Source organism: Scyliorhinus torazame, chromosome 15 (genome assembly GCF_047496885.1).
Source record: "Scyliorhinus torazame isolate Kashiwa2021f chromosome 15, sScyTor2.1, whole genome shotgun sequence".
NCBI lineage: Eukaryota > Metazoa > Chordata > Chondrichthyes > Carcharhiniformes > Scyliorhinidae > Scyliorhinus > Scyliorhinus torazame.
Genome location: NC_092721.1, coordinates 28235635 through 28260165, shown reverse-complemented (window position 1 = coordinate 28260165; position 24531 = coordinate 28235635). Strand labels below are relative to the sequence as shown.

Here is a 24531-nt window from a genome sequence, read left to right as displayed (position 1 = left end):
TCGACTGGGTTGATCAGCAGCATCACACCCCAGCACGTGGCTTAGAGCAAGCTGGTACAGTTAGACTGAGTTACTACAGTTAGATTAGCAGAGAGTCGAACTCATTTGAGAACTGTATTCATAGTTCAATAAACACGTTGAACACATTTCAGAGTCTGGAGCATCCTTTAGTTAAGACTGCATCAAGTAGCAGCCTGTGTTATCCGAAGCAGCATAAAACAACAGTAGTGTGGTGACCAGAATTGTACACAATATTCCAAATGAGCCCTAGCTTAGGTCCTGTACAGCTGCAACATAACTTTCCAATGGAGGCTCGGTCAACCACGGCCACATGTTCTGGTCTTGCCCCAGACTTGCTGGGTACTGGACAGCCTTCTTCGAGGCAACGTCCAAAGTGGTGGGGATGAGGGTGGAGCCGTGCCCGAAAGTGGTGGTCTTTGGGGTATCAGACCAGCCAGATCTATTCCTGGGAGGAGGGCGGACGCCCTTGCCTTTGCCTCCCTGATCGCCCACCGTAGAATCCTGCTTGGCTGGCGGTCAGCAGCACCACCTAAAGCTGCAGCCTGGCTGTCCAACCTCTCGGAATCTCTCCAAATGGAAGTGACAACGACCATAACAAGCACAGCAGGGCAAAAAAGAGTAAGAAAGTACAAGAAGATGGTACAACGGACGGCCGAAGCGGAGGCAAATGCACAAAAACAGAAAAAGAAAACCGACCAAGAGATGCAAGTGACATCAGGGGCACCACCCAGGTGCCCCTCCCACCTGGTTCTGTTTTTGAAAACAGAAAAGGGGGGGGGGGGGAAAGGCCCCCCCACTCCCTCGCCCTAATGGCATGTGTGATGAAATTCTCTCCTCTTTGATTCTCTGTATACGCACTCCCCCTATTGGTATCTTATCACCCCTTGGGTTTTTATTTTTGTGATATATATATATATTTTTTTGGTTTCTTTTTGTGTGTACATCTGTAAATATATCATGCATAAAATCCAATCAAAACATTCTTAAAGAAAAATCTTTGTCACTTCCTCGAAAAACTCGATCAAATTAGTGAGGCACGACCTCCCCTTCACAAAACCATTCTGTCCATCACTAATACATCCATTTGTTTCCAAATGTGAGTAAATCATATCTCTAAGAATCTTTTCCAATAATTTCCCTACCACTGATGTAAGGCTCACTGGCCTAAAATTTCCTGGATTACCCCTGCTGCCCTTCTTAAACAATCGAACAACATTGGATATTCTCCAGTCCCTGTAGCCAATGAGGATACAAAGGTGACTGTCAAGGCCCCAGCAATTTCCTCCCTTGCCTCCCTCAGTATTCTGGGGTAGATCCCATCCGGCCCTGGGGACTGATCTACTTTAATGCTTTTTAAGATGCCCAACACCTACTCTTTATGAATATAAACATGACTCAGAATATCTACACACTCTACCTCATACTCCTCATCCACCAAGTCCTTCTCTTTGGTGAATACTGAGGCAAAGTATTCATTTAGTATCTCTCCCATTTCCTCTGGTTCCCCTCCAATATCCTTGAATGGACCAACTCTTTCTCTAGCTACCCTGTTGCTCTTTACATATGTATAAAACGCTTTAGGATTTTTCTTAATCCTGTTTGCCAACGATTCATGACACCTTTTAGCCTTCCTAACTCCCATCTTAAGTTCCTTCCTACTGGCTTTATATTCTTCAAGGGCTTCATCTGTGCGAAGCCTTTTAGACCTTACCAATGCTTCCTTTTTCATCAAGGTTCATAATATCCCTCGTAATCCAGGGTTCCCTATACTTGCTACCCTTATTTCATCCTCACAGGTAAATGCTGGTCCTGAATTCTAATCAACTGACATTTGAAAGCCTCCCACATGCTGGATATTGATTTTTCCTCAAACAGCCTCCTCCAGTCAACATGCTCCAGATCCTACCTAATGCTGTTGTAATTAGCCTTCGCCCAGTCTAACACCTTCACCTGAGGACCACTCTTGTCCTTTTCCATAAGCAGCTTAAAACTTACAGAATTATAATCACTGTTCCCGAACTGATCTCCTACTGAAACTTCAATCACCTGCTGGGCTCATTTCCCAGCCGGTCTTTTAAGAAACCCTCCTGGATGCTCCTTACAAATTCTGCTCCATCCATGCTTCCCGCATTGAGTGTGTCCAGTCAATATAGGGAAAGTTAAAATCACCCACCACAACAACCCCATTTTGACTGCAGCTCCTCACTTTCCTGCACCAGAAAACTCACCTTTCAGAGCTGCCTGTTGCAGCACCCCAGATGTTAAGCTGACCGAGATGAGTTAGATCAGTGATGACCAAGGTTGGATTGTTGGGACTGGTTTGCAAGGCTCTCTCTGGACCACATTAACTTTAAGGCATGGGAAGAACATTTGTTAAGCTGTATATTATGCTTAGGGCTGCTGTCAAAATCACTGTTGATAAACGAATATAATTCAGTTTAACTAACTTTGAACTTGAGTTGAGTACAAGTTGGCTCATTAAAAATGTCCCCACACACAAGGTGTAATTATTTTACTTATTGAAAGTATGTATCATAGCCTTTCATCAAATTTAATGTGCTTTTCAGATTTTGATAATTGCATATTAAGGGCATTTGCATTTAAATTAAGTAAGCAACATAATGTAATTAAAATGCTAAATAATGTTTGATCGAGCTTCTTTGCTTAAAGAGCTAGAGTACAGAGTCTTCCTGTGCTTTACTACAAAGCAGTTACTTCACAAATAGCTCTAGATTTGTTGAAGCAACTTCATCTCTTGAGCTTTCAAAGCAAGTTTCAAATGTTGCTAACTTGTTATCTAATACCTTTTTTATCATTTTTACTCAGAGCAGGAAGAAAGGCCCGTTAGATTGGGCTGCATTGGGCAAAAAGCCTGTGTGTACCATATCCTGTCCACAAGTGTGTCCGGGACAATCATCATCTGTCCTCCCTAAGGTCAATGTGGCTCAAACCACTTGTTTTATACCGTCAAATGCAAAAGCCCATCTGGTTCACAAATGTCCTTTAGGGCAGGAAATCTGCCATCCTTTCCTGGTCTGGCCGACATGTGACTCCAGATTCGCAACAATGTGGTTGACTCTGAAATGGCCTTGCAAGCCGTTAGGTTCAAGGGCACTTAGCAATAGCCAATCAATGCTGACCCAGCGAATGACAACCACATCCCCTGAAACAATTAAAGCAAAAAGAGTAGTGACTTATTTCTCAGTGGATACAATCCCATAAATTCCTTCCCAGTGCTTGAATCAATGCAGACATTCTAATTATTCAGCTTGACTGACATCAGGAAAGGTAAGACCAGTGTTTGGCGCGCATTGTCTCCGGTCGCAGTGCGCATGCGCAGACCTGCGGCGCCCATTTGATGCCGGCATCGGCAGCTGGAGCGTCGTGGGTCGCTCCAGTGCCATGCTGGCCCCCTGTAGGGGTCAGAATTGCTGCTCCTGTGGGCATGTTGACCCTGTTGTGAAACGCGACGGCGTTTACGACGGCGTCAACACAGAGTCTCAGGATCAGAGAATCCCGCCCCTTGTATTTGAGAAACTTGCAATAGGTGTGGGAAATTTTTTTTTTATAAACCTTTATAGAAAACATTAGCTGTCTGGTTCAAAATTGTTCGAAAATGCATTAAGACATTTTTGCATTCAGTGAAATACTCCATTTAAAAATTAATTTTACTGTGGTTGATGCTGATACTGCATGGAAACTTTGAGCAAGTCTCGGTTTAGCAACTTTAAAGATGGAAGAGACTATGAATATATACTTATAATTACTTTTTTATGATCAATAAGAGTAACGTTTATAGATGCCAGAATACATGCAACAAACAGCTGTCTGGAATGATTACTCAAGTGGAATTCATATTATTTCCCAGATAACTCTAAGTCATTTTATGCAACTTATTCCAACTTTCTTACATTTAATATTCTGGTACAATTAGTTTTCAGCAAATTTTAGTTATCTCTTTTGTGTATTTCTGGAATTTCAAAATAACAAACAGCAAAATATTGCTGAGAACATCACGTTTAACTTGTTGGTGGAAGACATCAAAGAAAATCACAAGAGACCCTTATTCTTCATCAGCCAGATGTCTGATTTGCACATAATAGAACATAGAACGATACAGCGCAGTACAGGTGTTGATTCCCAAATTTCTTTCTCTGTCAGTCTGGCCTCAATAAAAGTTGAGATGGATTCGCACGTAAAAAGAAGTTATTTATTTAGCTTGCAAGCTTGATTCATTTCATAGAAACATAAGAGACATCCAGTCTCCTATATCCCAGAAAGCGAATGAACAAAGAAACAAAGGGATCTCTGCAAATCAATTCAAATGGTATCAAGTTTCACATACTCGACGCCCATAGGTCAGCCTATATCCCTCCTGACCTGTTTGATCTATTCTGATTGGCTCACTTCCAATCCCTTTCTCTGGCCCCTATCAATGCAGCATCACTCTCATAGACACAACTCTTCCTGCTTTTTCCATGCGGTCTCAAATCCCTTTGTCCCTAACTGCCAGAATCAAAGTGGCTTATTTCTACATTACATTAACTAGTATCTCTAAAGTAACTATTTTATATCACATTCGTCACAGGCCCTTCGGCCCACGATGTTGCACCGAAACAAAAGCCATCTAACCTACGCTATGCCATTATCATCCATATGCTTATCCAATAAACTTTTAAATGCCCTCAATGTTGGCGAGTTCACTACTGTTGCAGGTGGGGCATTCCACGGCCTCACCACTCTTTGCGTAAAGAACCTACCTCTGACCTCTGTCCTATATCTATTACCCCTCAGTTTAAAGCTATGTCCCCTCGTGCTAGCCATTTCCATCCACGGGAGAAGGCTCTCACTGTCCACCCTATCTAACCCCCTGATCATTTTGTATGCCTCTATTAAGTCTCCTCTTAACCTTCTTCTCTCTAACGAAAACAACCTCAAGTCCATCAGACTTTCCTCATAAGATTTTCCCTCCATACCAGGCAACATCCTGGTAAATCTCCTCTGCACCCGCTCCAAAGCTTCCACGTCCTTCCTATAATGCGGTGACCAGAACTGTACGCAATACTCCAAATGCGGCCGTACCAGAGTTTTGTACAGCTGCAACATGACCTCATGACTCCGGAACTCAATCCCTCTACCAATAAAGGCCAATTCTCCATAGGCCTTCTTCACTACTCTATCAACCTGGGTGGCAACTTTCAGGGATCTATGTACATGGACACCTAGATCCCTCTGCTCATCCACACTTCCAAGAACTTTACCATTAGCCAAATATTCCGCATTCCTGTTATTCCTTCCAAAGTGAATCACCTCACACTTCTCTACATTAAACTCCATTTGCCACCTCTCAGCCCAGCTCTGCAGCTTATCTATGTCCCTCTGTAACCTGCTACATCCTTCCGCACTGTCGACAACACCACCGACTTTAGTGTCGTCTGCAAATTTACTCACCCACCCTTCTGCGCCCTCCTCGAGGTCATTGATAAAAATGACAAACAGCAACGGCCCCAGAACAGATCCTTGTGGTACGCGACTTGTAACTGAACTCCATTCTGAACATTTCCCATCAACCACCCTCTGTCTTCTTTCAGCTAGCCAATTTCTGATCCACATCTCTAAATCACCCTCAATCCCCAGCCTCCGTATTTTCTGCAATAGCCTACCGTGGGGAACCTTATCAAACGCTTTACTGAAATCCATATACACCACATCAACTGCTCTACCCTCGTCTACCTGTTCAGTCACCTTCTCAAAGAGCTCGATAAGATTTGTGAGGCATGACCTACCCTTCACAAAGCCATGCTGACTATCCCTGATCATATTATTCCTATCTAGATGATTATAAATCTTGTCTCTTATAATCCCCTCCAAGACTTTACCCACAACAGACGTGAGGCTCACTGGTCTGTAGTTGCCGGGGTTGTCTCTACTCCCCTTTTTGAACAAAGGGACCACATTTGCTATCCTCCAGTCCTCTGGCACTATTCCTGTAGCCAATGAGGACATAAAAATCAAAGCCAAAGGCTCAGCAATCTCTTCCCTGGCTTCCCAGAGAATCCTAGGATAAATCCCATCAGGCCCCGGGGACTGATCTATTTTCAGCCTGTCCAGAATTGCCAACACCTCTTACCTACGTACCTCAATGCCATCTATCCTAATAGCCTGGGTCTCGGCATTCTCCTCCACAACATTATCTTTTTCCTGAGTGAATACTGACGAAAAATATTCATTTAATATCGCGCCTATCACTTCAGACTCCACACACAACTTCCCATCCCTGTCCTTGACTGGCCCTACTCTTACCCTAGTCATTCTTTTATTCCTGACATACCTATAGAAAGCTTTTGGGTTTTCCTTGATCCTACCTGCCAAATACTTCTCATGTCCCCTCCTTGCTCGTCTTAGCTCTCTCTTTAGATCCTTCCTCGCTACCTTGTAACTATCAATTGCCCCAACTGAAACTTCACACCTCATCTTCACATAGGCCTCCTTCTTCCTCTTAACAAGAGATTCCACTTCTTTGGTAAACCACGGTTCCCTCGCTCGACGCCTTCCTCCCTGCCTGACAGGTTCGTACTTATCAAGAACACGCAGTAGCTGTTCCTTGAACAAGCTCCACTTATCCAGTGTGCCCAACACTTGCAGCCTACTTCTCCAACCTATCCCCCCAAGTCATGTCTAATGGCATCATAATTGCCCTTCCCCCAGCTATAACTCTTGCCCTGCGGTGTATACTTATCCCTTTCCATCACTAACTTAAACGTCACCGAATTATGGTCACTGTCCCCAAAGTGCTCTCCTACCTCCAAATCCAACAACTGGCCTGGTTCATTACCCAAAACCAAATCCAAAGTGGCCTCGCCTCTTGTTGGCCTGTCAACATAAATAAAATAATAAAATCTTGTTGCTTGGTCGCACAGAGTTTGAATATGTCTTGAGAAAAGCGACACGTGATCAAACTTTTCATCAGGACAGATGCAAGAATGCCAAATTTCAAAGAAAATAATAAATAATCTACATGAGAAAAGGGGTGCTAATTGGTTGACAAGTTGGCTCTGATTGGTCGAGATGTTACCATGGCGAGTGCACGAGGGATCTATTGTCCTCCATGCTTTTGTTTGTTCAAAAAAGGTGCAATACCTGAACATACTCCTTTTGCTTACAGAGGACAGGACCCTGCTTATGAATGTACATAGCTTCTAGCAATTGTTAGTGAACAACATTGTGAGGCTGTCTGCTCATCCTAAATAGTTGTCAGTGCATTTACTGAGTACAATTAGGATTGCTCAGCAAATACTGCCCAATCGCAGAATCACATTTAATGTTAGCTTTGATGTCAAATCTATCGTGTGGAATAATGGCGACTACAATCAAATAATTTCTCACTGTATTTTTTGTACACTCATGAGCCACCACTTTTTGGACGTGAAAATGGCCCCATCTACCACAAATTACTCAATAAGAGTAAAATGTCTCAACAATTTGAGCAAGAGGAGAAGCTAGTGGTCTCCCACAGCAACACAGCAGTTGCAACAGAAGTGGCATTTTCCATTAAGCCAAAAATATGTTCTGCCTACCGCACAAATGCGTAATGTGGCAAATGAATTTCATCGTCGGTGTGATGCCAGGTACATAGCCTGTATGTTGCAAAGAATGGTGGATTGTATCAAACAGCCCATCTCTTATGCTGTTTGTAATAGGAAGAGTACTGTCTACTCAACCAACGGATGCTGGCAAAGCTCAGAACATAGTGTCTCATGTTGGATGTGGTTGGACAGTACTTGCTGAACAATCCCGAGGGTTTTAAGAATATACCAATGACCAATTTATAAATGATCAGTCAAGCTTGCAATGTCATTTGCTAGAAGCTACATACATTTACATGCATGGACCTTCTCTCTGCAGGCAAAAAGCATATTGTTATAGGCCAGGGTGTAGAGAACCCCAAAGTGTATCATGGAGTTCACCTGACCCACAACTTTTACAAGATTGTGGTATGGGGAGCACACGGCCCACTCTACAGGTGTGGTGCAACAGAGCTTTACAGTACTTTTAAATGAAAACAATGTTTATTTATGAAACCAGTTAACACTTTATAAATCCACAGTAAACATCTTAACAACTATCAACACCAATAAATTCCCAAAGAATACAGTGCTCGATAGATAACCCTTAATCAATTCCCAAACAACATCTGGAAGACAAAAGACCCTTTTTAACACAGAGATCAGGTTTAAATTCACTATTCAGAGCAGTCAGCACTTTGAAATCACCCAATTGATTTAGAGACAGTCCTTAGTTTGCATGAAGGCATGCAAGTATGCATAGTTTAAATGAAAGCATGAAGGACAATAGCCCCCGGGTGCATTCACCTTGGCAATATCTCAACCAATCAGAGCTGACTTGCCAATCAATCAATCCAATGCAGATTTAATGTTTTTACATTTGAAATTTGACATTCTTTTGCTGTTCTGATGAGTGCAAGATGAAAAACATCAACAACATGTCTCATTTTTCAGTCGTACAAAAAACAGGTAATGCTACTGAAGAGTTGCCTTTCCAAAGCATACAGGGCCCCAATTATGTAGCGGGAATCTGTTTGCCTGATATAAAAAGCACAGACTACTGCCACTGGGACATTCTGCACATAGTTAAGCATAGAGAGCTTAGCTCCAGACTGACAACAGCCAAGGTGAGCAGATATCCCTTCCTTACCGCAAGCACATACTGAGATAATTCCCTTTGAAATCCTTGGCAACCTACCTCCAGTAATCCTCCCAGTGCATGTTTGGTGAGTATCATCTTATGCTTTAAAGTATCTTGCTGAATTATCTGGAGACAAATAACAAGAATCCTAACCCCCCCACAACTTTACTCTTTCACCCCTTGGAACTCCCTTCCCTACTCCTTCACACACTGCCCCCCCCCCGCCCCAAATTGGGATTGTACACCAACAGGTTTAACGTCTGTGCACTGTTGGGTGGTAAGGGGGGAAGAAGGGGAGTGAAATGAGAGTAGGTGTGGAAAGAAGGAGTGCTGCTTGTGAGATGGTGCAGAGGGAACCAGTAGGGTGAGGATGTGTCTTCTCCAGTAAGGTGAAGATGGGGCAGCACGGTAGCACAGTGGCTAGCACAGTGGCTTCATAGCGCCAGGGTCCCAGGTTCGATTCCCCGCTGGGTCGCTGTCTGTGCGGAGTCTGCACGTTCTCCCTATGTCTGCGTGGGTTTCCTCCGGGTGCTCCGGTTTCCTCCCACAGTCCAAAGACGTGCAGGTTAGGTGGATTGACCATTCTAAAATTGCCCTTAGTATCCAAAAAAAAGGTTAGGAGGGGTTATTGGGTTCCAAAGATAGGGTGTGTTCCAAGGATAGGGTGTAAGTGAGGGCTTAAGTGGGTCGGAGCACCGGGAGGAAACCCACGCAGACACGGGAGGACGTGCAGACTCCGCACAGACAGTGACCCAAGCCGGGAATCGAACTTGGGATCCTGGAGCTAAGAAGCAATAGTGCTAACCACTGTGTACTGTGCTCAACTGAATAGTTCATCGCTGCTTACAATCGGATGTGTTATTGGATAAAGAGATTTGGTGACGATTTTTGTTGGTGGGTTTTATTGTTGCGTGCTGGACGAGTGAGTGAGGGGTCTGAAACAGCTGTGAATAGTGGTGGAGATAATGGGACAACTTGCTAGCACACCTTCGATGCACGTGCACAGAGTCCACAAAGTCTCTTCCCCATCTCCTACTGTGCCTCCTCCTCCATCCCACCTCATCGAGCTTCCCCTTTCTGTCTCCTCTGTTCTATTACCTGCTCTAGCTGCAAGCCAGAAGATGCTGCACGAACTGCAAACGTACTTGGATCAGCTCCTCCTCTGCTCCATTATTATAATAATAATAATCTTTATTGTCACAAGTAGGCTTACATTCACACTGCAATGAAGTTACTGTGAAAAGCCCCTAGTCACCACATAGTTAAGGAACTGACAAATATTATCTTCACAAATTCTGTGTTTCTATCAACTGTGCCTAACTTAAATTTACTCGAAAACACAGTGTGCCTTTTAATAAGCACAGGTTCAGGTCCCATTTTGCAGCTTCTTGTCTGCTGTGTGTGGGGTGATGGCCACAGGCTGGACCTGTATGGTTCAAGGCTGAAATCCTCAATGTGTCAGCCATTTGTACGCACTTCGGCCCAGCTATCGGAGTCATATTGCCATTCCTCTCCCAGTTACTCACCTGGAAATCTTGTTTGAATTTCTGACTCAGGTCAGGCAAGGACTGTGGAGGGCAGCGTGATCCTGAGGCCTTCAGTCGAGGGCTAGAAATCCGGAGGTAAGGAACCACAAGCGGCTGTAAAGCCGGTAACTTTATAGGTCCAGGCGGTATCAAGCCAGGGAGAAGGTATGTTTGTGAGGTAAGTTTTGGGGAGATGGCTGTTGGGTGGTTGGGGAGGGGGTGTCAGTCAAGTGAGGGGATCGGTTGGTCACAGGGGTCAGGTGCTCAGTGCAAGCAGTCAGTCGGTGGGGGGGGGGGGGGGTTGGTCAGGGGAAGTCAGGTAGCTGGGGGGGTTGGTGGAGAGGGGTCATTTGGTCAGATTGGGGGGTCGAGGAAGTAGGGATTGGGTGCTCAGTGGAGGTCGAGTTGTCAATGGGACAGGTCAGTCCAGGAGACATGCGGTGGTCAGTTAGGGGATCAAGGGGTCAGTGGGTGCTTCAGATGGTCAGTGAGAAGGACGGTTGGGAGCAGGAGTTGGATGGTTAATGTGGGGGGTAGTTGTTCACGTTATCAGTGCGGAGGGGGGCTCGGTTAGTCAATGGGGGGTGCAGGAGTCAGGTGGATTGGTAACTAGGGGGTGGTAAAGTGTTCAGGGAAAGGGAGCCATGGTGCCTGGGGGGAGTGCAGTGGGGGGTTAAATACCATAGTTACTAGGAGTTAGAAATGGTTTTAATTCTTCTAACTTTTTCTGAGTAATTATTACTGGAAGGCAGTGGTATCCATCTGGAATTTGCGATTTAAATCATACTTTCTGATGGTTCTGATCACAGATCCATTGCCCAATGGAAGTTTGACCTTCTGCCAGGCCGTCCTTAACTGGGGGCTTGGGGACCTCCGGACAGCAGAGTTGTGGGGGGTTGCTGGGACTTCCCAGTACATCTTTAGGGTACCCCCAGAACTAGAAGCTACCATCCTCTGTATCAGAACAGCATTGATTCAAAGTCTTCCATTGCATTCTGGTGATTCCCTGCTCTTGCCCTTCTCCTTCAGGGCAGCACTGTGGTTAGCACTGCTGCCTCAATAGTGCCAGGGACCCAGGTTCAATTCTGGCCTTGGGTGGCTGACTGTGTGGAGTTTGTACGTTATCCCTGTGTCTGCGTGGGTTTCCTCCCACAGTGCAAAGATGTGCAGGTGAGGTGGATTGGCCATGCTAAATTAATTGCTCCTTAGTGTCTAAAGATGTGCAGGTTAGGTGGAATTGCCATGGGGGCGGGGGGAAGACTGACTAACTGGCAAAACTTCATGAAACAGTCGTTTTCACATGAACAGGTTAGCATTTCTGCATTTTTCATGGTCACTCTTAAATGATCAATAATGAGTTCAAATGGCCAATTAGATCAATGAACCTCAGTCATGCTTCACCTGTAGAAGAACACTACAATAGGAATTCAGAAGACGTTTTCGCCCTTTCCTTTTTTCAGCTATAATTGGCCCCTGAACAGAAAACAGAACTTCATTTTTCGACAGCTATTTTTGTAGGGCTGTACAAGAATGAGAAATTTACTAAAATCTCATCTTTAGGAATATGAACAGTCGTGTTTATCATAATAAATTATCTAGATTTCGAACTAAGGAGACAGGACAAGATGTTTTTTTTCCCCTTTATTTACAAAGATTTTCATTATCACTGTGGGAAGAATATTACTTGATAGTTATCTGACTGCAACACTATTAAGTATCAGAACTTGTCATCTCACTCAGTAGGGTCACGATGTGCTCAGTGTCCTACTCACACTCTGGAATATATATTAGAGCATTATGATAAAGTATTACTGCTGAAATATTAATCTGCATTTTTTTTAACCTTTCAGCATCTTCCGTTGATTAATTCAAGTTCCTGCGTTTGTTTATGCGTTTTGTTTTAAATAAATCGCGTCTACTGCAATGGATGTTCGCCTTGATGCCTGTTGCACTGCAGAATGAGGTTTGTGATGCAAACCCTCTTCTGCAGCATCTCAGCAGTGTGCAACATAACCTTTGTGGCTGTGGTTCTGTGATGCGAGCTGAAATTATAAAAGAGAATTCATGAATGCTGCAGAAAATTTAATGAATTTCCATGGGTGACAGTACATGAACGTCCATAATGTTTCAGCGAATGTTTCATCGTCACTGATACATTCACACAACTTTAAATGGCAGCTTTTCAGATCATTGATATTTATATTCAAAATTAAAACGTACAGTCCATCGAAGCTGCGTGGCAACGCAACTTTTTTGCGTTTCTCGGTGAAATCGCCCATGAAGTGCATTAATCTGTCAGGAGATAACTTTGCATTTGTTTGAGTATTCCTGGTAGCGAGCAACGGCCATGAAACTGTACAGCACCATAAAGGGGGAAAAAAATAAGAATGATTGTTCTTCTTTATACTTTTGTTGGAAGCAATTCAACAAATACATTATTCATCCGAGAGGTTTTCCTTTCCCCAAAGTCCCTGCAGATATTATTTCTCACCAGTAAAAATAATCATAATCATAAATCCACACGAAATAACAGTCAGAATTTCCACTTTAAACTACGTCCTCCATAACTAAGTCACCTCATAAAAAGAGCCATCTTCCTCTGCGCTGCTGTCACAAACACCAGGGAAGGGGGAAATCAAGAGAATTTGGAGATCTGAATCTCCAACAAGAAAGAATCTTACCATCGGGCTCCTTGACATTCAATGGCATTACCATCTCTGAGTCCCCTACTGTCAACATCCCTGGGGGTTACCATTGACCAGACACTGAACTGGACTAGCCTTCTCAACACCACGGCTACAAGTTCAAGTCAGAAGCTCGGAATCATATGGTGTGCACCTCACCTCCTGACTCACCAAAGTCTGTCCACAAGCCAGGAGTTTGATGAAATCGTCTCCACTTGCCTGGACGAGTGCCGCTCCAATAGCACTCAATACGTTCAACAGCATCTTGGTCAAAGCTGCTGGCTTGATTGCCACCCCATCGACAAACATTCACTCATTTCCACCAAAGCTGAACAGTGACAGCAGTGTGTAAATCTACCAAGGCTCCTCAGACAGCACCTTCCAAGCCCATGGCCACTACCATCTAGAAGTACAGCAGACACATGGGAGCACCAAAGCCGTAAAATTCCCCTCCAAACCACCCATCATCCTGACTTAGAAATATATTGCCGTTCCTTCACTGTATCTGGGTCAAACTCAATGACCTGGGTACTACCATTGACCAAAGCCTGAACTGGACTAGCCATATAAATACTGTGGCTACAAGAGCAGGTCAGAGGCTAGGAATCCTGCAGCGAGTAACTCACCTCCTATCCCAAATTCATGACCATCACCTGCAAGGCAATCAGAAATGTGATGAAATACTCCCCACTTGCCTGCATGATTGCAGTTCCAACAATACTCAAGGACAAAGCAGCCTGCTTGTTTGGCACCCCTCCCACAAACACTTGATCCTTCCCTGCACATCTTTGGAATGTGGGAGGAAACCGGAGCACCCAGGGAAAATCCACGCAGATGCGGGGAGAACGTGCAGACTCCGCACAGACAGTCACCCAAGGCCAGAATTGAACCCGAGTCTGCTGCAGTCCTTGTGAATAAATTTCTGCTTTGGAACGGGTAGTCCATTGCAAATATTGCTTACCATACTGCCTTTCAAATTGTTTCTTTTTAATAAATTTAGAGAACCCAATTCATTTTTTTCCAATTGAGGGACAATTTAGTGTGACCAATCCACCTACCCTGCACATCTTTGGGTTGTGGGGGCGAAACCCACACAAACACGGGAAGAATGTGCAAATTCCACATGGACAGTGACCCAGAGCCGGGATTGAACCTGGGACCTCGGCGCCGTGAGGCAGCAGTGCTAACCACTGCTCCACAGTACTGCCCTAAATGAGAAGTATTTGATGTTTCTGCCCAGTTTCGAACCGCGGACCTTTTGCATGTTAGGCGAATGTGATAGCCATTGCACTACAGAAACAAATAGTTATGGATGGACTGACCGACAGAAATCTCTCAGTAGATTCAGGAAATGAACACAGTGGGTAGCTGATAATCTGCCACACAACCTTTGTCAAATTCGTCTGACTACATTTATCAAACGCTGGAGCCCGTTTCCAGATGTGGCCCTCTTAGATGAACTGATGATATAAATCCTTGGCCTTTCCTCCCATCAGAAAAATAATATTAATATGTTAATCCAAGCCTTGCACTGTTGCTATTTCCCTTTCTCTGTGCAAAGAATTACTGTAGAACTTGGGGCTGAGATTTCTGGAGTAAGGTGAATCAGCGAAATGCAAGTAAAAGAGGTTCAAATCTTGCCTTATCTTCCTCACCTACTGTGTTGAAATTACTGTCTCTGTACACAAGGTTTTGTGTGCTTTCATTTCAGTTTTAGAATAAATTTGCCAAGAATTTTTTTTCTGAGCAATATCGCACATTGCCATTTTGCCACAATGAAAAATGTTCACTGTAATTCTGACAAATTTGGTTTAACTAATGCTTTTATTTTTTCCACGGGAGGTGGGAATCATTGGCTAGGCCAACATTTGTCCTTGAGAAGGTGGTAATGGCCCACCCTCTTGAACCGCGACATGCCTTGTGATGTAGGTACATCCACAGTCCTCTTAGGAACGGGGTTTTGGGATATTGACCCATGCAACAGTGAAATAATGATGTTACAGCTCCGAGTCAGAATCATTTGCCTTTGAAGGGAACTTACAGCTGGTGGTGGCCCCAATGCATCTGCTGCCCTGTCCATCCAGATTCTAGAGGTATATGTCTGGAAGGTGCTGTCGAAGAAGAATTGGCGTGTTGCTGCACCTCATCTTGTATGTGGTACACACTGCTGCCACTGTACGCCAGCAGTGGAAGCACTGAAGGTTTAAGGCCTGCCTTAACTTGGATGGTACCAAGTGTCATGGATTTGCTTAGTAACTACAGTGATATGAATCTAACAAGACATAACAGGATGCGATCTGCCCAGCAACAGGTTGATGTCTGCCTAGCGACAACAGTAGACAGTATTCAAAAGACCGGATGAGATGCGTATTTCCCAGTAACAAGATTAGCAGGCATCATAGATAGAATCAGGTGTGAATCGCCTATTAGTGGAAACAGCTTATCTCAATGATTGGGAGATCAGTGAGTCAAGGAGTGTGAGGGGAGCAGATAAGCAAATACAGGGAGAGCAGAATCAAAGGTGAACAATAGTGTAATTGCCAGAACCCTCAAAAGCAGGGAAACCAGTTTACATCTAACAGCACCTTAGTCTTAGAAACTTTTGCAAAGGGAGTTTAAATATCTTCACTGGACCAGGAAAGGACATGTCCCAGACTTGATCATCAACCCTGTATTGTGTGGAAATTACAAGCTAGACATGATTTATAGATTTATTTACTTTGGATGTTGTTGAAGGAAAGGGGAAGTCTTAAGGAGTTTGGGCATCGGAGATATATTTTGGAACGAGAGATATGTCCCACATAAACTATGTATATGTTTTGTAATTCATATACTTAATTGTCTTTGTGTTGTGTAGTCCTGTTAATGTAATTTGTCTTCTATTTAATTTGATAAATAGTCTTTAATAATTGTTACAAGGTGATTGGGCTGCTTATTCTCACTGGGGTTTTCCTTGACTCCTCACACCAAAGACAAAACCCCCCACGATCCGGTGTTCCAAGTTGGGATACCCTTGCAGGTAACAAAATGTAGTTTGTGACATAAACTCCTAAAGTGTTGTCGGAGCTGCACTCATCCAGGTAAGTAGAGAGTATTCCATCACACTCCTGACTTTTTCCTAACTTGTGACCCCAGGGGAGTCTGGAGGTGAGTTACTCACTAAAGAATCGGAACTTATGGATGCAGATCAATGAACTCAGAATCTTGTTATACTTGAATATATTTTTATTAATTACTGTACAATAAATAGCAAGATTGCAATCATTAATTGTTGAGTATTTCTATCAAAGCAGTCATGTCAACTGCACACTATCTCAGTGTACTGCTCTGGTTCTGTCTTTCAAAATCTTTCCAATGGATTGGTCCAACTCCACTGCAGCCACGTTCCTGCTGTCAAGATTCCAAGTTCCATGTGAGAGTAATATTCCCCCAATAATTATGGTGTAGGTGGATATCCCACCCCCAACTAGAGTTTTCAGACAATCAAAAGCTGATGGCTCTCCAGTACTGGCAGTGCCACCTTCAGCGGTGGCCTTTGTTGGTACTGCAGTTCACCTTCAGCAGAGGACCGTGAATATAGCTCCTTGAATAAGCTGAGCGGGGCAGGTTAGCCAGAACCATTCAAGGAGGCAGTGGTGAGATGGGGGGAGGGGGTGACTTGATTTGAACAACAGAGGGTGGCCTTCACCCATGTTTTCCATTCCTGCCGGCAAGTACCTCGGTTAGGCACAGAGCATCCAAGAAAGGAGGGAGACCAGACCAGACCCTTGGCCCAACCCAGCAAATAGCAGTGACAAGGGCATGAAATCCTGAACTGACCATTAAGAGCCTGCTTGAGGGCCTCAGTTGGACTCCTGGAGGGAAGACTGACCTCAAACCTTTCCGTATTGGACGAAATTGTAAGGAGGGGGGTGACTCCATCCCTTCCCACCAAATCAGACTGCCCATCTCACCTTGGAACTCCGCCAGGCAGGGGTGCATTAAATTCTGCCCGCGGTCCAGTTGTCTGAATCCTTCTAACTACTTTTACTTCTGATTGCATTTAGCCTTGATTGTGGAGGGCGGCATTCTGCAAGATCATGACTAAAAAGGAGAGAAACAGTGACTAGAAACTCAATAATGTTGCACTTATTTTTTCGGTGTGAAACAGGTAAAACGGCATCTAATATGGTGAGTGCATGTGTGTGGTTATGAGCTGGAGTGCTCCACTCGTTATGTCAGGAAAGACATGACAAGAGCTGTCCGGTCGGTGTGCTAGAAAGAGGGCCCTTTCCAGATGCAAATAGTTGTTCTAACACATGTTTGATTCCCCCTTCATAACTTTGCCTTGGCCTGAACATAGAAACATCAGCTAGCGATGCTTAAGCAAAACTGATCTATGTGTGGCTTCATGAGCATTTCTTAAAGGGATAGCTGCAGACAATCACCAAAATGGGACACTTTAAAAAGGTACTTACCAGAATGTCAAGCCGGGAAATGTAGCAGTCCTCCTCCAAACATCATATTAAAATCACAAGTTACTGCCAACCACTGGTTGTTCTCCGGCCCTCCTATTCCCAATCACGTCCCTTTCCTCCCTGCTTGCCCACTCTCCTGGCTTTTCCCCTTTCCCCCAATCGCTCGCTTTTCTCTCCTTGTTGTTACCCTTGCTCCCAGTCACGCACAACCCCTCTTTCAAGATCCAGCAGGGAGCTCTAGTGAAGCAGTGGCCTCAAATTCAAATTGTCTTCATCAGAGAACTGCCTGATGATGTCTAGCTGGGATGTGCCCTTGCTGGTCCACTAGTGCGGGGATCATTCCCACTTTCTAGGCTAAAGAAAGCTAGTGGCAGGGCAGCATTGCACGGAAATGACGATTTGCCTTTGGAAACAAGACGAGGGGGTTAACATGCAACAATACAATGGGGGGGGGGGGGGAGCGGTTTTTCAGGCCTGTTCCCGTGGGTACAAAGCCCATTATGATCGCCAACTCTTGCAAAAGGGCCATCACGGAATTTGCTTCAAGGATATCTCAGAATGATGACATTGGTGATATCCAGCCAACCAACTATGTTTGAAGAATAGCCACTGTTGTTATGTTCGCAAACACTGCAGCCAATTAAAGTGAAGTAAAGTTCCGCAAACAGAAGTGTGATAAATAACACAATAACGTATCTGTTGATATTTTTTCACAGACTATATTTGGCAAGAAGGTGAGGATGGCTCTTCTGCTCTTGTTTGAATGTCACTAAATCTTGTGCATACACCTGAGCAGACAGATCATAGAATCTCTACAGTAAGGAGGCCATTCAGCCCATCGTGTCTGCACCTGCCCTCCGGAGGAGCACCCTACTTAGGCCCACACACCCACCCTATCCCCATAACCCCACCTAACCTTTGGACACTAAGTGGCAATTTGGCATGGCCAATCCACCTGACCTGCACATCTTTGGAGTGTGGGAGGAAACCGGCACACCCGGAGGAAACCCACGCACACACGGGGAGAATGTACAAAGTCCACACAAATAGTCACCCAAGGCTGCAATTGAACCCGGGTCCCTGGCATTGTGAGGCAGCAGTGCTAACCACTGTGCCACCGTGCCGCCCAGATGATGGGTCAATTTAACATGTGGTTAAAAATGATCAACTCTGACAATGCATTCTCTCAATGCAAAATATTCACTCAGAATAATAATTATTTCTCAGATTGTCCTGACATAATCCATGGTCATAGATTCAGGAAGGGTGTAGTGATGAGAGTGTCAAACAAAAATGTAAACTGCTTTGAGGATTATGAAAATATTTTTATTCAGGTGAACTGGCAAAAGGTGTTGAAAGTGCTTGAGGTGATCATAGTTGACTGGATAGATGAAAGAATGATCATAGCTCTATACATGGGACAGACACTGCTACAGTCAGAACGGTATTTGGTCAAACTAAACTTGTTCTATTGGGGAATGCAGTGCGGCAGGGCTGTCTGATATCATCATTATGGCGGAATCCATGATAAAAAAAGTACTAGATGTATAATGGTGGAGAGGAGGCTGATGGTAAACAGAAGATAGATTTATTTATCAAGTATTTACAAGGGTCTAAATAACCCAGCATCTCATTCCCAGTGCAACCCAAGCTGGGAGGACCTATCTCACCAAGCCCTGATATGGGCCTGCTTTTAACCTTTGCTCTTAACCAACCCCAGGAGGCTACCTGGGAGCTCGGACCCCACTAGTCCCACGGGGAGATCAATGAAGGTTTCCCTATGGTCCCCGTGGGGGTAGTGCAAGATGAAATGCAGCAAGGTGTCAAAGTAGGACATCAATTGGTGAATGCTTTCAGGTAGCTCTCTGATGAAGACAATTTGAATTTGAGGCTACAGCATCACTAGAGCCTTCTGCTGGATCTTGAAAGAGCGGAGGTGGGGGGGGGGGGGGGGGGGGATATGTGATTGGGAGTAAGGGTAACAGCAAGGAGAAAGAAGTAGGTGATTGGGGGAGAGGGAAAAAGCCAGGAGAGGGGGCAAACAGACCAGGCTATAGTAACCAGCACAGCATGATAGAGGATTGCAAAGGATATATGCACAGAAACTGGCCATTTGGCTGAATCAATCCATGCTGATGTCAATGCTCCCCTCGAGCCTCCTCCCATCTTTCCTCATTCAAATCTACCATCATTATCATCTGTTCCCTTCTCCCCCTTATGTTTGTCTTGTTTCCCTTTTAATGCATCTATAACATTCACTTCAACCACTCCCTGTAATAATGAGTGTTGTGTTTGGTCCTTTGCACTGCACAAAGGAACTCACCAAACACTTCGACTTGTCCAAACCAGAATCTTTTATTGAGTCTCGTGTGGCAAGATAGCAATCTGATACAGAGCACGTTATCATGGGGTCTGGAGAGGACACAGATAAGATTTACGAGGATGATATCAGAAATATGAAACTTGCACCTAGCACTGACCATTCACATGTATGTCTTATTACACTTTCTACCTTCTGAAGATGGCCGGATGTGTCTTCCTTTGTATCGGAGTCTCAGATCACATGACCTTAGTCTAGAGACCGCACGATGTATCTGTACCCGCCACCTGCTGGTTGGAGTTTGCATACCATCCAACTATGATATAGCCCATAGGCATATCACCATAATGAGTTCCGGACTTCACCACTCTTTGGGTGAAGAAGGTTCTTCTAAATTCACTATTGTGCATCTCATTGATGGCCTCTACTCATGCTCTTCCCCGGTAAGAGGAAATATTCATCTTAGTATCCACTCTTTCAAATGCTTCCAGAATTGCAAAGGCATCTGTTCGGTCATCCATCAGCCTTATTTTCTTCAAAACACGACAAGCTGGTCTGTTAATCCTTTCCTGGTATGTATACCCACATATTTCTGATAACATCCTCGTAAATCTTTTCTGTGTCTTCTCCAGTGCCTCTATATATGGCATAAAGTACTCTAAGTGCGGATTGATACAGGTTTAGCATAACTTTCCTACTTTTCAATTCTGGCCCAGCCTGCTTGCTTTATGGCCTTGCTAACCTTTTTCACAACTTCTCGATGTTGATGTATTTGTACTCGAAGACCCCTTTGATCACCTAGCCCCCATAGGCATTCGCCATCCAATTTATAAGTTGCCTCCCTATTCCCCCGAGCAAAATGCAATACCTCACGTGTTGAACTCCATTTGAAAATATTTGCTCATTCTGCAAGTTTCTTCTCGTCCTCCTCTAATTTCTTGCAGTCCTGCTCAGTTTGGCCGATTCCCAAATTTGGAGCGATCCACAAATTTAGAAATTGTCTTTGTGACATCAAAGTCCAAATCATTTATGTAAATTGTGAACAACAGTGGTCCCAGCACTAATCTTTGTGCAATACCACTTTCTACTGTTGGTAATTCCAAAATCTTTAGTTTTCGTGTGACTATCATTTTGTAGTTTGATTTCATGTATTATTCAGCATTTTCAGCTACAATTGATGGAAAACATTTTAATCAAAACTAAACCAGTATTATTGGAAACCTGCCAGATTAGTTAAGTAGAAAGTCTTAACTGTGAGACAAGTAAAGAATTAGTAATTCATTAATAGGTAGTGGCAGAGGCAGTCAGCACTGCCAATCTCACCAGGAGGAGACAGCTGGTGATCCGGAGGGGTGGAGGTCACTGGTGAGTCCCCTGCCCTGAGAGAGGCAGAGAACCAGGGATATTTCCAAAGACTGCGCTGCAGGTGTCCTCTGGTTGGGGTGAGCTCTGCTGATCCCCTGCTTCCTCTGTAATAGGGCAGCGCTTCTGAGAAGGACCAACACCCGGTGGACTCCTGATTGAGCTTGGCCCTTGATGATACATTTGGAGTATGAGAGTGTCCAGAGATGACCAGAGGCCTTCTCAGCATTTAAAGGACACAGGCAGCACTCAACAATGTGAACAACCAGGAACCGGTAAGAAGCACCAAAGAGATGTGTTTAAAAGGCAGACTGCAGCAATGATGATCTGAGCCAGGCCACCCTGATCCCAAGGAAGACATCCCAAGTCCACAGACCCGGCACCAGGTCACTACCCACGACACCCCTGGCTTAGGCAGCCACCCCCTAGTCTGACCCAAGTCTGACAACTTTCATTGGTTTTTCAGTGTTTTTTTAGCCTCCCGCTCCACCTTCCGCAGCCATGGTGCCCAGTCCACGTTTAGCAATGCTTGTCGTAATTCACGACCATGAGACTTCGACCTGAGAGGAGCAGAAGGGTGGAGCACACTGTGTCCGACGCGCTAATCACATTTAAATGTATGCAAATGATTGTTTTGCATGCTACCCCCCGCTCGGGACGCAATCCTCGTTATCGCCATCAGCGAGGGACCGCAGCATGGCGCCCGAATCGGCGCCGGGCGCAGACCTCAAGCTTGGCCGATTGTCTGCTTCTCTGCCCAATCATGGTACGCGTTTGCAGTGTCGTGAGGTGAAGAATTTTCCCATTGGCGTCACAGAATCATAGAATCCCTACAGTGCAGAAGGAGGCCATTCGGCCCATCAGGTCTGCACCGACTCTCTCAAAGTGCACCCACCTAGGTGCACTCCCTGCCCTAGCCCCGTAATGCAAACTCCACACAGACAGTCACCCAAGGTTGGAATTGTACCCAGCAGTGCTACCCACTGTGCCACCATACTACCCTAAATCTGTCTTAAATCTGAGACAATGTGCGTAATTAGCTAGAAACCAATGGTTTAATTTTTATTTCATTATTGACTAATTACAGAGCAATGAGCTATTTTCCAACATTTAGCTAAGATTGGGCTTTCAATTTGAATGGGAGAATAAAGGCATCTCAAAGTTTTGGGTAAGAACCGGCAGAGGCAGGGAGATAGAGAGAGAGATGTGAAGAGAGATGTAATGAGAAAGATAACGAGGGGGAGAGAGATGTTCACGGGAGGCAGAGGAAGAGAAGAGCAGCAGGGAGAGAATGATGTTAATGGGTGTGGGGGGGGTGCTGAGAGCTGTTTTTGATGTTTGTGTAGAGTTGCTACTTCACAACGTGGCCTCAGGAGAGTGGTGAGAAGTCTGTTCAATTGTTAAAGTTAAGCCTTCTTCTCTTACCGTTAATTACTGCTAAATGCTGTTGATTGATACTTTGTTTTATATCTTTCTGACTTGTTACCTTTTTAGTGGTTAATAACCTTCTTGAATTCAACATTTAATGTGTTCTTTCTTGTCAGAACCTTGTATGATTTACAATTGGGGGTTTGTTGCAAACAAGTGAACCCCATAAATTAAATAAATAAAAAAGCTGATACTGCCTTCTGCCAATGTGAACAACTATTCTTTTTCCCCATTCTCTGCTTTCTGTCTTGAACCAACTAATGATCTATTCTGCCACTTGTTCCCTTACCTCGCATTATCTGATTTTATTTAATATTCTGACATGGAGAATCTTATCAAAGATTGAACATCTTGGTAAGTCACATCTACTACATTACCATTCTCTACTCTCTCTCTTATCCCCTCAAGTTTCGTCGAGCAGAAGTTTCCCTTTCAAAATCCATGCTGACTCTTCATTATTCTATTTCTCATTGTTCTTCTATTCTCTACTCAAGTAAGGATTTCCATTAGCGTTCTGATGTTATGCTGACTGGTCTAAAATTCTCTGCTGTCCTCTTTCTTTGTCATGACAATGGACTGCAGCATCACCAACTAACGAAGGGGACATTGAACTTTTTTTAGAGACATGTATTGTTTTAAAAACACGAAAAAGACACTGATGGCTTTCTATAAAATGACCACTTGCTGGAAAATTCCGAAGGAGATTATACTGACAGATCTGCCTGAGGGAATATGAAGTTTCACATCAATGGCAGAGAAAAAAAAACGGAAGAGCCTTCTAAGAATACTGCTGGAAAAGAAGCAGGGCCTCTCCCTGTCTCTCTGGCTCTCTCTCTCAAGTGTCTTTAAGAAACAAACGAAGGAAGCAAGAGGCAACACCAATCTTCAGCCACCCATGCAGAGGCAGGCGAATAATCTCTGTCTCTCTCATTCTCTTTCTCTCGTGCTGGAGGCAAGTTGTCTAGCAGGCAGTCAACAAGTAGGAAAACAGGACAGTCGTTTCAGTTCCTGCTGCAGAGACCACAACACCATCCCTCCCTCTGGGAATAAGCCAGCAGGTTTCTGCAGTAGAGGTCAAAACTGAAGTCAGCTCTAGCGAAATCACCCAACTTAAAGGCTGCAACATATCACCATTTACCCAAAAACTGATTTGTATATTCTTTTATTTTTATTTGAACCCACCTTTCTTACTTCTTCTCTATTTGTGTGGGCTGTATGTGTTTGTGGGCTGTATGCGTTTATGTGGGCTGTACGTGATTGTGTGGGCTGTGTGTGTTTGTGTGGGCTGCGTGTGTCTGTGTGGGCTGTGTGTGTTTGTGTGTTTGTGTGGGCTGCGTGTGTTTGTGTGGGCTGTGTCTGTTTGTGTGAGCTGCGTGTGTTTGTGTGGGCTGCGTATGTTTGTGTGGGCAGTGTGTGTTTGTGTGGGCTGCATGTGTTTGTGTGGGCTGCGTGTGTTTGTGTGGGCTGCGTGTGTTTGTGTGGGCTGCGTGTGTTTGTGTGGGCTGTGTGTGTTTGTGTGGGCTGTATGCGTTTATGTGGGCTGTACGTGATTGTGTGGGATGTGTGTGTTTGTGTGGGCTGTGTGTGTTTGTGTGGGCTGCGTGTGTTTGTGTGGGCTGCGTGTGTTTGTGTGGGCTGCGTGTGTTTGTGTGGGCTGCGTGTGTTTGTGTGGGCTGCGTGTGTTTGTGTGGGCTGCGTGTGTTTGTGTGGGCTGCGTGTGTTTGTGTGGGCTGTGTGTGTTTGTGTGGGCTGCGTGTGTTTGTGTGGGCTGTATGCGTTTATGTGGGCTGTACGTGATTGTGTGGGATGTGTGTGTTTGTGTGGGCTGTGTGTGTTTGTGTGGGCTGCGTGTGTTTGTGTGGGCTGCGTGTGTTTGTGTGGGCTGCGTGTGTTTGTGTGGGCTGCGTGTGTTTGTGTGGGCTGCGTGTGTTTGTGTGGGCTGCGTGTGTTTGTGTGGGCTGCGTGTGTTTGTGTGGGCTGCGTGTGTTTGTGTGGGCTGCGTGTGTTTGTGTGGGCTGCGTGTGTTT

At 44.7% G+C, this 24531-nt stretch overlaps 1 long non-coding RNA gene across 3 annotated transcripts in view; it reads left to right on the top strand.

Annotated features, from left to right (window-relative positions):
* The window catches only part of LOC140391373 (uncharacterized), a 79457-nt gene that overhangs the window by 43396 nt on the left and 11530 nt on the right, over positions 1-24531 (top strand). Inside the window, exons 1-2 of one of the 3 annotated variants that reach the window (XR_011935020.1) lie at positions 17258-17386; positions 21193-21351. This is a non-coding gene — a long non-coding RNA (uncharacterized lncRNA). Of the gene's footprint in view, positions 1-17257; positions 17387-21000; positions 21352-24531 lie in introns of those variants that run through there. The other 2 variants (XR_011935021.1, XR_011935019.1) reach the window with 2 other exon arrangements.